A 16,268-nucleotide genomic window follows, 5' to 3' on the forward strand; every position below is an offset into this window, starting at 1 on the left:
CCTGCCACATCATTTCATGTGGCCCGTGAGAGCATAAAAGGTCAGTGTCTAAAAATAAATAGGTCAAAGTGTGCTTTGACCAAAAACTGCATTTCCCACAATGCAGTAATCAAGCCCAATTTAACTTTAACTTCATAACCTGACAGATTAAAGGGATTAATGTTATAACAGAGCAATAAGCAAACTGATATTTTTTTCTTTGCAACTGTAATGTTTGCAACTTAGACTGCAGTGTAGTTATTTATTCATTCATCTTCCAAACCTGCTTCATCTGTTGTCCCGGGTCGCAGGATGCTGGAGTCTATTCCAACTGACTGGGGTCATGAGGCAGGGGATACTCCAAGAGCAACGCCAGTGCACCGCGGAGCCACGCAAACAAACATGCACAAACACACTCAAACCTATGAGCAATTTGGGACCCGGCCAATTAACCTGAAGCGCATGTTTTTGGAGGTGGGGGGAAGCCGCAGAACCCAGGAGAACCCACGCAGACATGGGAAGAACATGCAAAAACTATAAGGTATTCAATAATTGGTTTGAAGAGAATGTTGCTATGATAATTTTTTATTAAAACATTTTGACCTTGCAAAATCGTTACACTGACACATTTATGAAGAAAGGTGATACAGTATTTCTGCATATATTGCAGAAATACAGCGTTAAGTTGTACTGAACAGTTTTTGTGGGAAACAATAAATGATTCACAATGTGCAGAAAAAATCAGTTTCTAATCTCTTTTTTTATCCGCAATTCATAGAACAATTAAGACGGGAGTAATTCCATCTGAAGTCAGTCCCATTAATAGTCTTTCTGACAGCAAACAACCTTTTGATAGACAGCAGTCCAGTTATATGCTGATGATATTCCTGCGAACTCAGTTTATTTTTTCCAGAATCTGCTCAGTTGATATTCAATCTGACAGAGACTGGAAAAAAGTTATTTTTAATTGAACTGTCATGGTCAGGTCTTAAAGCATGTTAACAGAATAGATTAATGCTGACTTTCCTGAGCAGAACATTTATATCAAGACGGCTTATATTGCTATCCAGAAACCCAGCAGACAATGTAGCTGTAACATTGGACACACAGAAATCTACATTGTATGCCAGGTTCAGGACAAAGCAAACACTTGTGTCCTTATCTCAAACCAGTGTTAAACATGGTTCAATTAATGTCGTTCCTTTTTTCCTTTGACTTCTAGAGATTCCAGCCACGTAACATTTAGAATATCACTTTAATATCCCTTAGTAAGGACAATACAATGAGGACCTCACAAGGAAAAAGAGTGGAGAGAGAGAGAGAAAGAGAGAGGAGTACAAAAACAAAAGAAACCTTGACAAGAGGCCCTTGTAGAGTTGTGACACAGAACATCCTGTCCGTGGGGTCACAAGACGGAGACCCCCTGACATCACAACCAATTAGATTTGTCATCAGCCAGGAGTGGAATGGATCTGCTTATCTAGGAAGTAGGCGGAGCCGTTGGAGACCCAGTAGCCAGATGTAGCTGCTGATAGATACCCAGGATCTACACTGCCTACTGAGCATCCAATAGCAACCACAGAACTGTAAACCACTGTGGCTGGTCAAGTCTGGGTGGGGAATTGGTCATATCCATCTGAAGAAAAAGGGACAAGAAAACATAAATATCTCCATTACATACTGGACGAAACACAGAACAATGAATACATTTTATGGAGAGAGAAATAAGAATAAAATGACGCAGTGGAAAGTGGGTAGTCAAGATTACGAATGAATAGAAAAGTGAGAGAATAGCTGCAGTGAACTGAAGAGAGGAGATTTATTCCTTCTTCAAGGAATTGAAGAAGATGAGCCTGAGGGGAGGGGAAGGATGTGGGAGATTATTAGCTGACAAACTCCAAGCATGGCATTATCAGTTGCAGATTCCTGTCATTTTTCCCACTAACCCTGAGGCACAATGACCAGTACCCAGTGCCATAGGATCTCCAGAAGAGAAGAGGAGGGAAGAGAAGAGAAGAGAAGAGAAGGAAGTGTGAAAGGATCCTTCTCTTTTCTCTGTGCTCACAAGTCTAGCTCTGCATACCTGAATCCTCATGACCATATTGATGAAAAACCATTCTGACCAGCTGATGATCACTTGACTCCAATTTCCTTTCATTAAGGAAATGTGTTACTATCTGCCCACCCTCCCCACTCACCATCATTCCTCTGTCTGTCTGCTCTTCTCTTCTGGCTAACGTTTTTCTGTTTCACCACTTAACCCCACATTCCCAAAAATATTATCCCTCACGTTGTGTGGAAGTTGTGCTGTGTGTCTTCAGTCACTCTGTGAATTTTAAATGACAGATACTTCTACAAAAATTGATTATAATGTCATTCTCCCTAAAAAAAACTTTGTGATGGGATTGGATATGCTGTGGTGGGAGCCTGAGGCCTGTTTTTCTGTTGGAGCTTGAGTGTTAAAGTAATGAGTCCACACTGGTGGGCCTGAGGTAGGTGAAAAGCCCCTGTAGCTATTATCTCTGTCCACCAGCATTGGGAAGAGAGGTTGATGTACAGACCAAGAGTGTTTTTCCAGTGAAAGGGAAGCTCTCGGTTTTTTGAGAGCGGGCTTGCTAACAGGGAATGCACAGTCGACCACAATTTAATAGTATTGGTTCTCAAAGAAGGGATGTTATTTAATTTTTAAACGCCCGTCCATTAACAAAACAATTGCCAGAGTGTTAGTTTAACAACCTCCATATCAAAACTTTTGGCAAAACTTGGCCATCTTCATTATAGCAGACATGCTGTCTGACTGTCAGGCTGTCACATACTCACTGTGGCAGTTATGTTATTGTTAGTTTAATATAGAAAGGGGGAATGAGTGGGAAGGTCTTCAGGGAACTAATCATTTTAGGTGTTTTTGGTTTAGATGATTGTTCTCTCTCCTCATTTATTGCAGGGTGATGGACGTGGTCTACCTTATCAGGTAGACTGTGAGTGTTGGTGACACTAGACAGGTAAAGTCCGTGTGGGAAAGATGTTGCAAGGCATCTATGGACATGACTGTGTTGTAAAGACATCCCGCTTCAAAGCGGTAGATAGAAAGATGAAACAAAAAGCACATTACTCGGGCAGCAAAGGGGATGCAAATGAGATGATGACATTGACCTTGAGAACACTAGGTCAAGGTCAAATTTCAACTTTTGTACACTCAGGAACCAGATAAGATAGAGAGATGAAAGAGAAGGCCAGTGTGCCTAAGACCATAGATTAAAACTACTGCTTTGATCAATGACAGTAGGTCAGTGCACTAGCTTTGATCTTTGACTTATGTAAGCAGGTCAGGGTAAAATTTTGAATTCAGGGGAGTTGCAGGATGTTGCAGTCTGTGACTGCCTTGGTTCTAGTTTAAATTGCATATATTTGAGCACATTATTTGTGTAACATTAAGACAGCTCACAAATGCCATCCGTGGAGCAGTCACTGAGGGCACCCACAACTTTAAAGGAAGCGGAGCATTTACTGCCTTGTGAGTCTCACCATGATCTCACCCTTTGGTGTCTACAGCAAATGTGAAAAGCCTTTCTGATGTATCCTTAACACAAAAAAGCTTTTCAGGAAAAACCAAAGGTTTGAGTTTAGCCAGAAACTACTGATGTATCATGGCTTTCATGATATATCATGATGCATCACTCATCCAGTGTCCAGGGAAATAGTCATTTGTCCTGTGAGACATTTTAAATTGTGAGCAAAAACATAACTATGACCCAAAAAAAAAAAAATTTGTGGACCAGCAAAGGTTTTAAATGAAAACTGCAACAAACAAGATGTTGGAAGATGAGGAGAGTTGTAGGAAGCTGGTTGAGGAGGGGTGAGGCCAGGCATATCATTCCATCCCTGCCCTCACTACACCGTTCTATTCCTAGAGTGTGGTACACGGCAGTTAATGTGGTTTTCCTGTGAGCTGCCTGTAAGATGACTGGGGCTTGACCACATCCACATGTGCACACGTGTTCACACACACACACACACACACACACACACACACACACACACACACACACACACACACACACACACACACACACACACACACACACACACACACACACACTTTCGTTCGCTCTACCACCCATCCTCCCTTCCCACCCCAAACCCATCACAAGGCATTCATAGAGTGACAACTGTGCACACAAAAATATACAGTATATTGTGATTAACATACACTCACACTTACACACACAGACACACACAGACACACACAGACACACAAACACACGCACACACACACACACACACACACACACACACACACACACACACACACACACACACACACACACACACACACACACACACACACACACACACACACACACACACACAGTTATACTTGCACAGGTGCTTCCACATTTTTGGCAGTGTATGGTTGGTTTCTTGTTTGTGTGTGTGCTAATTTGTCACTTCATTATGAGTGGGAAAGTGATGAGTTGTTAAAATGTGTTGAATGTGTTTGCAGTAAATATCTCATCCAATCCTCTATCCCTGACACACCGTCTACACTGAATTCTTCCATAAACAACCCAGAACTGTATCCATGTTATCTGATTAAACTACACAACAAAGACTAACCTGTAATTTTGAATTTCACAAAAATATCATATCAGGAATGAGTACATCAGAGGGACAGCACATGTTAGAGGTTCTGGAGATAAAGTCAGAGAGGCCAGACTGAGATGGTTTGGACATGTCCAGAGGAGAGATAGTGAATATATTGGTAGAAGGATGCTGAGTTTTGAACTGCCAGGCAGGAGGCCTAGAGGAAGACCAAAGAGGAGGTTTATGGATGTAATGAGGGAAGACATGAAGGTAGTTGGTGTGAGAGGAGAGGATGCAGAAGACAGGGTTAGATGGAGGACACTGATTCGCTGTGGCGACCCCTGAAGGGAAAAGCTGAAAGGAGATCACATTTCCAGTGTAAATGCATTTTCTTTTCACTCTTTCACAAAAAATGCTTCAACTAACCTCATCACTAAAGGACCTTATGGCTCTGAATTTTAACAGTCAACGACAAAGGATTGTCCGTTCCGGCTGGTACCGGCCGGCTAATAGTGATGCTGCTACAGAGTAGACTGTTGGGGAGGCTTCTGATGACACTCTGAGCACCTCCTCTACCTCACTCCTCTACCTCACTCCTCTACCTCACTCCTCTACTACTCCTACTCTTTTGTTTGCCATGACTCCATATCAACACCTTCACGCTGGGGAGTGTCCTCCCAAGAGGTCCTGTATCTTACAGTTTCCCAACTTCCCGGTGGTGTGGCAGTGATGGTTCTGTTACCAACCTGCTATCCAGTGGAGGTGTGACTGTTTGTGCTTGGGTAGATAGAGGAACTAGTGGCCATGAACCCTGACCTGGATCCCCATCTTCAATAACATGGTCCTGGACTCAGTTCAACCACCATGAACTTTGATCCTTGTGGATGACTGTCACTATTGTTGTGTCGGTATCTGTGACAACTATTGCATGTTTACCCAGCTTGCATAGAGGATCTGTGTTTTCTGCTTTTCTTTTTGCTGTCAGGGTTTTCAGCCAGTTTGTTTCTCAGGTTCTTTATTGTGGGTTTGAGAGTAGTACAGATTGTAAAACCCTCTGCAAATTTTTATTTGTGAATTTGGGCTATACAAATAAAATTTCATTGACTGACTGACTGTTCAGAATGTGTTCATTTCGAAAAGCAATTTTAGTCCTTATCATTCTGAGGTCACACTGACAGGTAATATAGTTCTATAAATATCATTCCTTTTCAAGTTACTCTTGTGAGATCAAGTGCTGTTCACAGTGAGATGTAGGATGCAGGTAAAAGAGCCAACACCTTCTAATGTTTATTTAGGGATTTAGGGATTCATTTTTTTAATGCTTTAGCTGAGAAATGGTTTTCTGTTTTTCTAACTGAGACAGGTCTGACCGTATAATAGTCGGGAAAGTGAGCTATCTTGTCATTATTTTGCACTCTCAATGCTCTACGTATGTGCTCGTGTGTGTGTGTGTGTGTGTGTGTGTGTGTGTGTGTGTGTGTGTGTGTGTGTGCGTGCGTGCGTGCGTGCGTGCATGGATCAGATTTGAAAAAAAAATGCTGTGATCACATTTTGCTATTTGTTTGCACAATCAAGTTGTTTATCTGTCAAATGTTATTTTACAGATAAATGGAACAGTTAAAAACAATAAAGTACACTAAAAAATCATTTGGACTTCCATTATATATAGATGTATTTTTAAAGTATTTCAAGCATTTGTGGGCATCTCAGTGAACCAGAGATACTGGTTAACTGGTGTGAAGTGCAAAATGCTTTATCTAAGTGAGAAATATAATAAGATTATAAGGTCATTGTCTTGATTTTTACATAAATTCATCTTTTTAAGGAACTTGCATTAACATGAACCTATGACTCATATTAAAATTTACAGAGACAATTTGGAGTCTTTTGAGTGACACTAAATTGTTTGAGAACAAAATCTAAAGATATGATTTGTCCTAAAATGTGAAATTATTAAAATTCATCTTGGCGCAGTACAGGTGGGTAGCATTGTTGTTTTACTGCGACAAAAACCTGGGTTCAAATCCACCTGGAACTTTTCTATGAAGATTTTTCATGTTGTCTCAATGTAGGAGAATTGGTGACTCTAAATCGCCCAATAGAAATGAATCTTTTCTGTCTTTAGTTTCATTAGAATGCTCTGATTCGTGTGGTGATGGCTTTCCTTTCACTTCTCTTTACTATCAGAAGTCATTTCTTGTTCCAGAATATTCTACTTTCCAACCAGAAGTCACAAAGTCAAATTCTCATCCCAATCCCTTTTTCTCTCAGATAACCCCTCTTGCTTTATATCTTTATTCCAAACAGAGGAGATAATAAATGTTCTTCTGATTGTTGTTTGCTAAGGTGAAGACCAAGTACATTCACACACCAGAGAGCCAAACAGCTTCTCCAAAGGGAGCACAAAGAGTGAGCATATGCCCTGTACCTGAGTTCCAGGGACACTCCCAGGCACACCTGGAGGTGTACCTGGAGACATGACCAGTGAAATTTGTATGAAGGCATGGCCATGGGCAGTGGGCAAAGAAAGTAAATAGAAAATAGAAATATTAGGAGGAGGAAAACAAGGGTGAAAAAGTTCCCATCTTCTGATTCAATGTATTTCTGAGTCTTCCATCCACTCTTGACCTTTGTTGCATATTAATGGGTCCAACAGTGCACTCACATTGCAAACAGGGTTATAAATCTGCTCTATTAGCTAGCATAGGAGGTCAGATCTATAAGGTAATCTTTGTATGACGGCTACAACATAGTCACTGATCCCTGAACCGCCTCCACCTCAAACACCAACACGCTCATCAGAACCACAAGCTCTGTCCTCATCCGTTCATTCTGGAGTTTGCAATGACAAATGTCTCTGTCAGATCAGACATTGATTTTTATAGAGAATTAGCTAAGCTTGTTATTTTACTCAGCTCCTGGAGACTTGTATTACCGTATTTTGCGCACCATAAGGCGCTTAAAAGCCTTTAATTTTCTCAAAAATCAACGCTGCGCCTCTTGACATGAAGCGTCTAATGTGTACATTGAGTTCCAAAATCTGTGTTCAAAAATTAAAATAATGAAAAATATTTAAAAATAACGTTGGTGTATTTTTTGAATTTTAAATACAATACAGTTCAACCACAATCACTGTTTTGCTTCAGTTAGCTTGTTCCAGCATGCGCCAAACAATGAGGTGCGCTGTGTGTATGGTTTAAATACAGAAATAAACGCCGTAATTGAGATTGTGTTTCTTTATACGATCCGCCAAATGGTGCGCAAAATACGGTAGACAGTATTAACATGAACAGAAGTAGGAAGAACTTACACTTTCTTTTTAACTTCATTAAGCAGTGATTATGTTCAAGCATGTGTTCCTACCTCGAGGGATAAAAATAAAAGTTTTTCAGACAGAATGATCATATAAAAGTATTTTCCAATTCATTTGCAACCTGTAGACTTGGATAATGCTGGATGTAGTCGATGTATAGATTCATTTTCTGTTCGTTTTCAGTTGATCTTTACATTCTAACGCAAGTCCCAATCTTCTTCTGTTGTTATGGAGAATGCTGAATTTCTTTTTGGCCATAAAACTCCAGCAATGTTTGGTTGGCTATGAAGCTACACTTGATGTTTCAACAACATGGACGTGACTAAAATAGACCAAATAGTCTAACTGGTAAATATTCTAACTGATTTAATAACAACATGACAGCATTTACTCTGAATAAATGTGTGAACTGATTACCTTTGGAAAAGAAAACATTGTACGCAGTTCTGTGGGCGTCTAGGATTCCATGACATGCATTCATTCTCTGTACTATCCCTACATTCCTTGGTGAAATGTGCATCTCATGCACACACACACACACACACACACACACACACACACACACACACACACACACACACACACACACACACACACACACACACACACACACACACACACACACACACACACACACACACACACACACACACACACACACTTTTCACACATAAAGCCAAACAGCATTGAGCCCTGAAACATCGGCAGTGTGTGATTTGTTGCTGTATAAACAAACAAATGTCATACCAAAGGACGAGGACAGCAACATACTGCCCAATGTTGAAATAGGTAGGGGAGTGTAAGAAAAATACAAAAATAAATAGATTCATACTGTTTTGAATACCAGAATAATTCTAATTAAGCCTATAAGTGAGCTATCGTTAGACCAATATTGCACAAATTTTGACAATTAGAATTCTGATAACTGTTGAAGTCAAAGTAATGTTACCCACATAAATACATCTGTAGCTGAAACTTCATTTTATAGTAATAAATAAAATATGACTTTATTTTGTGTTTTTTGTATAACTAAAACATCTGCATAATGCGCTTTAAGCTATTTCTACTTTCTTAATACTTAGCAATAATTCCAGATACGACAATGACTACTGAAGGCAGCTTTTGGCCAACGACATTTGGAAAACTTCCCATCAGAAAATTTCATTCAACAATGTATCTCTTCTGTATCCGAATCCACACGGGTAGTACAGGTAGTCCTCAAGATACGAACATTCGATTTACGAACATTCATAGACACAAACACCGGCCCGCTGCCATATTTGACTACTATTTTTCCCTTTCTGCAACAGCCCCCACTGAGCAGCGTAACATGAACACCCCACAGATTAAGATTTCACGTCATGTTAACATGACTCAGCAGGTCTCGGACTAAGTGAACCGTTTGCTCTGATGTCAGACTTCATGTGGTCTATGGTCTTTCCAGTTGGCGTCATCTGCAGTGTTTCCTCCTTTTCTCCACATCTCTGTGAACTTCTGAACAGGAAACAAACCCACAATGCATTTCTGTTCGTGTAGACGTTCACCAACATGGAGAATGAAGACAATTCAGGTCAGGTTGAAAGTTAGAGCAGCAATGTGGACTGGACTGCCTGTCAGAAAACTCATTCACTACCTGCTGTTTCTTCAGATCTATTTATTATTGATATGGTTGTCCTCCTGTAGGAACTACATGATGTGGCAACAATGTTGGCCACATTTGGATTCTGCCCTAACGCGAACACTGGATGCTAAACTCAGAATGTTTTGTTATTTGAGTTAACTGAGAAACTTAATAAAGAGAGTATTCAAACATAAAGGGGCGTGTCTCACTTTTGATGACCAGGAAGTGCATCGGCGCGTCATTCGCGTCAGTGTGGTGGAATACCTCAGTGGATTAAAGCTCGGTTTAGCCTCCACAACATTTAGATGACCTGGAATAGTGATTATTGATTAAAATTTAATAAGTAATGTCTTACGAATGATTCATCTCACGAACAGCCTCTCAGAACCAATTGTGTTCATGGGTTAAAGACTATCTGTATACATAGTATACAGTTATTTGTTCTCTGCATATGACCCACCCCTGAGAGGCAGTGGACAGCCCCTATGGATCCCTTACAGGGAGGAAACTAGGGTTAGGTATATTGGTCAGTGTGTAGTTTGGGGGACTAGAGCCCAAACCTTGACCTTCTTATAAGTGGATGATGCTTTTACTACTTCAGTATCAGCTGCACCACCTACGTAAGACACATGTGACCTAGCTTCCTCGTTCCCTTCCTTATATTAAGAAGAATGAAAAAAACGCTGATATAAAAGAAATGGTTTAAATGTTTGATGTGTTTAAAGGCCGCCTGCATAGCTGCTTCCTGCCAAGTAGGGCAGGGCAGGGCAGGGTTCACTCTGTAGGCAGAATGATAAGGCAGAGGGCAGATTCCATGCTAATCTAACCCAGGGAATTTAATCTCCCCCATCAAGATTCCTGCGATGCATCACACTGCCAATCTCCCTGCTATCACACACTCATGCCGGAAACGCTGCCTTGATAAGCGTTGATAGATCTTTGCGTTCCAACGTGACAGTACAAGACTGGTTCATTAGTGCCACTCCTCACTCTCTTTCTATGAAACTCTCTCTCACACACACACACACACACACACACACACACACACACACACACACACACACACACACACACACACACACACACACACACAGAAAGAGAGACAGACAGACACACCTTGGTTGGGTTATGCTTGTGAATGACAACTGTTTCTCAGACATTCTACTTGGTAAAATAAAGGTCAACAAAGAATTAACCTTGGAACAACCTTACCTTCACTGACAGTCATCCCTTGAGGATGAAAAACTCTGTTACTTGAGTTAGCTGCTCATGCGGGTTGATAAACTTGGTCAAAATGTTGTGGTCATGTCTGGCCACCTTATCACTGGTTCCTTTTTATGAATTATAATTTTTGGGGAAATTTTCCCTGTATTATATCGAACTGCTTGAGAAATTGTCGGGGGACATATGACAAGGGGCCATCAGCAGGGATCCAACCCCTGACGACCACAAAGTCCCCCTGCATGAGGTGCAGGCCTACACTGTAGTCCTGTCTGCACTCCAACTTTGTTGCTCTTACAGACGTTGATGTGGCATATGGTGCTGTCCCAGGGGATGCTTGAAATGGTCTGTCCCATTCAAAAGACAAAAGGCTCTGAACTATCAGTAGAAATCACAAGAGTACCAAATGAACATCTGTATAAAAAAGAGTGAGCCTCCAAGGTGGTATGACAAAAGAGAGTTGTATGGATGACTTCGTGTTACAAAGAAATTACAGCTGCTATTTGTGTATTAAAAGAAAAATAAATCAGTGTAAACCTTCTTAAGACTGGGGAGATATTGTAATGTTTTAGAAATCCTTCTCTCTCTAGCCAGATGTGTAAAATGCAACGCTAATACTAATTATGCTGTCATAAGTGAAGCCTCTTTTGCTTATGGAGCGAATAGAGAGGTGTCTTCATTGTGGTGCTAATGATAGACTGTAAAAAGAGCTAATTATCCCCAGTTCTGCCTTCAGCAGTCCCCACACTTCATATATATATATATATATATATATATATATATATATATATATATATATATATATATAGTGTGTATATACAGTGTGTATACAGTATATATACTGTATACACAATACCTTCAATTCAGAACCATAGTTTCTGACTGTTTTATATTCTTGGAGGACGTTTGGAGGAATTCACATGCCAGAGTTCTTTCTCAATCCGGCCAAATGATTGAAGCAGGAGGATTATTACACATTAAAGATGGAGACCCACCTATTTCATGACAAGTAAGTGAGAGTTATGATATTTGGAGAGTACTGCCTTAGTCACAGCGATTGGGAATCATCTGAAGAATAACAGCTGGGCAGAGAGCCACAGCTGACACACACCCTTCTGTTCGTCTTGTGACTAATCCCTTTTAGACAAACACACATAACCCACAACCTTGAACACTTGATTCACGTATCATTCTCTGAGTCTTTCAGAGATTTTTCCCAACTATACATACAATTACATTTATTTATGCATGCTGTGGTGATTTTAGAGGCGACGACTTGATGAGGCAGCAGCGGGAAATCCTGTTGTTACTCTTCACACAGCCAATCACATTAACTGTGCACTGTGTCCATTCATAAAGAAGAAAACCGGCTCTGTCTGTGTATGATACTTTACCCCCCCACCCCCCCATCCAATCACAAACTCAGTTCATTCATGTCTGCTGTTGAGCAAGAGTGGACTGTGCTATGTGTGTGAACTGAAGGGCGGAGAAACACAGCATGACTTAAGTAGAGAGACAAGAGTGACTGGAAAAAACTGCCTATTAATCACAGGGTATTTCACAGCATTTATCACAGGGACGACACCTCACACCAGCATGACATTAAATATGAGAAAAGGTCAGGCATGTCATTGCTGAAAGTAGTACATACAATACCTCATACCCACATCTAATGTTGACAGACAATGTCTGTCTTGTGATCAGCCAGTCAAATTGACTATATAACAGTGAATCAGCTTCTCTGTAACGTGATCACATTGTGAGGTAACCCTAACCCACCACAAAAGACCACTGGAACTCAGAACAGACCGTACACAAGTTGACCATTCAGCTTTGAAGATAAAGACATGTCATCTGACTTACATTTATGTATTTCCTCTATTTCTCACCCCTTTAACCCCCCCCCCCCATTAAAACTGGTATGAAGGTTTGCTGACAGTCTGTACAGATCAGCTCTGAAAACCCTGTTCTTGTGCTCAGTTTCAGTTTCTAAAGATCTATGTGCAGTTACTCAATCTATATCACTTGGTATCGGTCATCTGCAGCAACTCTGCTTTTCATGCTGTATTTCCCCTTTTGTTCCCCCCGTTTTCTCGTCTTTTTCACTTACCCGTCTGGGTGAGAGTTTCTTCCCGGCGCTGAGTTTGAAATGAGGGAATCCCCCATCCCCACCGCCACCACAACCAGTTCTTCTTAACTTCCTTCTCTGTTTTTGGATGTCTGTCCTTTGTTTAAAGAGGGATTCCAGATTCTGTCTCTCTCCCAACATAAACTTGGTCCAACAGAGATTGAGGGAGAGAGGGAAGAGACGATATTGGCTCGTAAATTCTCACCCACATCACTGTCCGTGGCTGTTTAGAGCAAGTCACACAAAAGTTGACTTACTTTAAACTCTGAAAATATTTCATCCTTACATATCTCCTCATCTCTTTCCATGCCCTTTTCTCCTCCTGTTGCATTCTTGTGAGTGTAATCAGTAACAGGCTTAAAGTCACAGCAGCAGCACTACATAACTGGATCGCTCAAGCACACACATTTCCTCAAACACACAGACAACGTGCAAAAGGGTTCCTCTGGGCTTAAGGTGCTTTCCCAGATCTCACCAGACACTGCAGCCGTTTTAGTCGCTTTTCTGTGACCTGTCACCCTCCCCTCTCTCCCTAATCCCCTGTCTAACACTATCGGACAAACTCTGTCACAAACACTCATTACTGACTCTCTTATAGTGGCTGATAAAGTGGGGGCTGAGCCTGCGCGGCAGAGGGCAGTGTCCTGTTACACAGCCCTCAATTGAGGTTAGAGAGAGGACATTCATTCAGAAAAAATGAGAGGCGGGAGGAAGGACGGGTGAGGGAGGAGGAAAATAAGTAAGGGTAGTCTTTCTGGCTCTGTGTGTGTCTGCGTGTGTGAGTGTGTTTGTGTGTCGGTGTGTGTGTGTGTGTGTTGGGGGGGAATACTTGTGTGTGAGTGTGCGTCTTCAACAGCAGGAAACTCCCCTGCCAAAGAGCTGGGGCTTCTTTAGAAAAGGGACACAAAATAAATGAAATAAGACAGCAGCAGCTGTAACACAGTCAGTAGATGAGTATCTGTACTGTATTAACCATAACCCTAACCTAAACCTAATCCTAATCCTAACCCTAACCCTAACCCCAATCCTAAACGTAACCCTAAGGCTAAACCTGTAAATCCATCTTGTCATGTTCCTTAGATTTATATATAATAAAATAATTATGCATGAATGTATGTAAGCATGTGTGTGTGTGTGTGTGTGTATACAGTTTATATACTGTAAACACACTGATATATATATATATATATAATATATATTTACATACATATATACATATATGTGTGTGTGTGTGTGTGTGTGTGTGTGTGTGTGTGTGTGTGTGTGTGTGTGTGTGTGTGTGTGTGTGTGTGTGTGTGTGTCTGTGTGTGTGTGTGTGTGTGTGTGTGTGTGTGTGTGTGTGTGTCTGTGTGTGTGTGTGTGTGTGTGTGTGTGTGTGTGTGTGTGTGTGTGTGTGTGTGTGTTGTGTGTGTGTGTGTGTGTGTGTGTGTGTGTGTGTGTGTGTGTGTGTGTGTGTGTGTGTGTGTGTGTGTCACTTTCTCTGACTGCTCCCAGGTCATTTAAAACTTTGCTCATTCAAAGGAATGCTGGTGTTACAACATGTTTGGTGACATAGTTGGTCTTAAGATCTGAAATTGCTGAAGTAATACTGTAATAATTCTTTTCTTTCTTTTTTTTTACTACAAAAATAGAAAAAATGGTGAAAAAGATGAGCATTGTGATAAAAATGTTTGGGTGTTAAACGAGATAGATCTGTGACTGATTGTTACCACAAAGAAGTACCCATGTTACAGACGGACAAATAAACACGCAAGTAAGCAATTCTAACCCTAACCCTAACCCTAAACAACAAGAAAAGGACCTTAATGTAAAGACAAATGTACACCATTTGTCTATACAAGTGCAGAGGTATGTATGGACCAAACTGACACAACGAAATGGACTATTATGGCAGCTCCTTAATTCCAGACCTGTAGATGACCCTGACTTTGGCTGACCACCCTGTTTTCCAACTCCCTCATCAGATCTCAATTCTTACCTACATCCTGCTATTTACCCCACTTCTATTCTCAGCCCCGCCAACATTGCCAACCACACCTATCAACAGCAGAGGCCCACCACACCCTACTGCATCCCAGCTCTCCTCCCTTATGGTGTTTGGGGTGTGGGTGGGTTTTCAATGGGAGTCACAACTTCAGGAATTGCATAGCTTGTTTGTTACTCACAGGAGGTTGTGTGACTCATCAGAGGACATGCTGCACCCTCAGTGTGCTCCCGTTACGCATATTGTGGTGCATAAACATACATGCACACAGTCAGTTAGGCTCCATTCATAACTATTTCAATATTGTCAGTGACTCATGAAGTGACCCACATGCATACATTTCTAAGCTTCACTGTCACTCCTTAGAAGACTCAGGTCAGAAGTTTACATCTTTAACACCATTGAAATTAAATTTCATTGATCAAATTTGAATATGTTATAGTTCTTTGAAAACAGATGTCATTTCTTTTTTTTTTTCAAAATATAGAAAGAAAATTAGAGAGAGAGACAGACAGACACTTTATTAATCCCGGGGGGAAATTGCACATATTCACTGCCCAAGACATGCATAATAAATAAATACTGGATAAACACCAGGAGAAAAAAGAAACACTGACACCACAGGACAGGACATACCACAAGACTACACTACAATCAGACATATACAGCACTAACAGGACATATACTAAATTAAAGAACAAAGAGTATAAGATACAAGTGGAAGGTAGCAGGAGAACCACCTGGTGTTGGTAAGGTACAGCCGTCTTTCATAGTAAGACACGTCATTATCCCAATGTCACTGTATGTGCCCCAACACCTTGGCCCCACTACACTACAGCACAGGCTGACATCCCATCTCCTCCTCTCCATTCAACCGCGTGCTGACCACCTCTGTGAAGACAGTCCATGTCTGTTTTCCTGGCCCCACCACCCCAACACACAATGCCGTACAACAGCACGCTGGAAACGATGGACTGATAGAACATGAGAAGGAGGTCAGGACAGATGTTGAAGGATACGGTCGTGTGTTGCTGAGTCTCCTTTAACCCTCATGGACATTAACTCCTCCCTGGAGTACACTAGCCTAGTGCTATTCATTGTATTAAATAAAGTAAAAATAACTCACACAAAAACACAGAACTAAACACAAAACACTCGCTTAGAGCAGAGGAAAGCTACAGCCTGCTCATGCATGCACACTGAGGATTAAATAAATAAAGACTACATTAATAATGTTTTTCCTATTTTCCCTGTTGGGAATGGATAGCTACAGCTCAGCACTTTGAATGTCAAGGACACACTTCTTGCCTTTATGATGGTTATATGTGGACAGCGAGTGAGTGGGTGTGGGTGAATCATAGCCCATAATGTTTCAGGCTATGGTTTCTGTGTTTTCCTCATTGTGTTCTGTGGGTACCTCAGAGCAGTAAGCTGGGCT

The 16,268-nt window shown here is 41.1% G+C and overlaps 1 long non-coding RNA gene across 1 annotated transcript; it reads right to left on the minus strand.

Moving 5' to 3' along the window:
• Positions 1–751: 751 nt before the first annotated feature.
• LOC137605298 (uncharacterized) lies at positions 752–13,330 on the minus strand. Its single transcript, XR_011037725.1, has 2 exons — positions 12,829–13,330; positions 752–1,615 (listed from the first exon to the last, which is right to left on the minus strand). It is a non-coding gene; the product is annotated as an uncharacterized lncRNA (long non-coding RNA).
• Positions 13,331–16,268: the final 2,938 nt, after the last annotated feature.

This window comes from Antennarius striatus, chromosome 12 (assembly GCF_040054535.1).
Source record: "Antennarius striatus isolate MH-2024 chromosome 12, ASM4005453v1, whole genome shotgun sequence".
NCBI lineage: Eukaryota > Metazoa > Chordata > Actinopteri > Lophiiformes > Antennariidae > Antennarius > Antennarius striatus.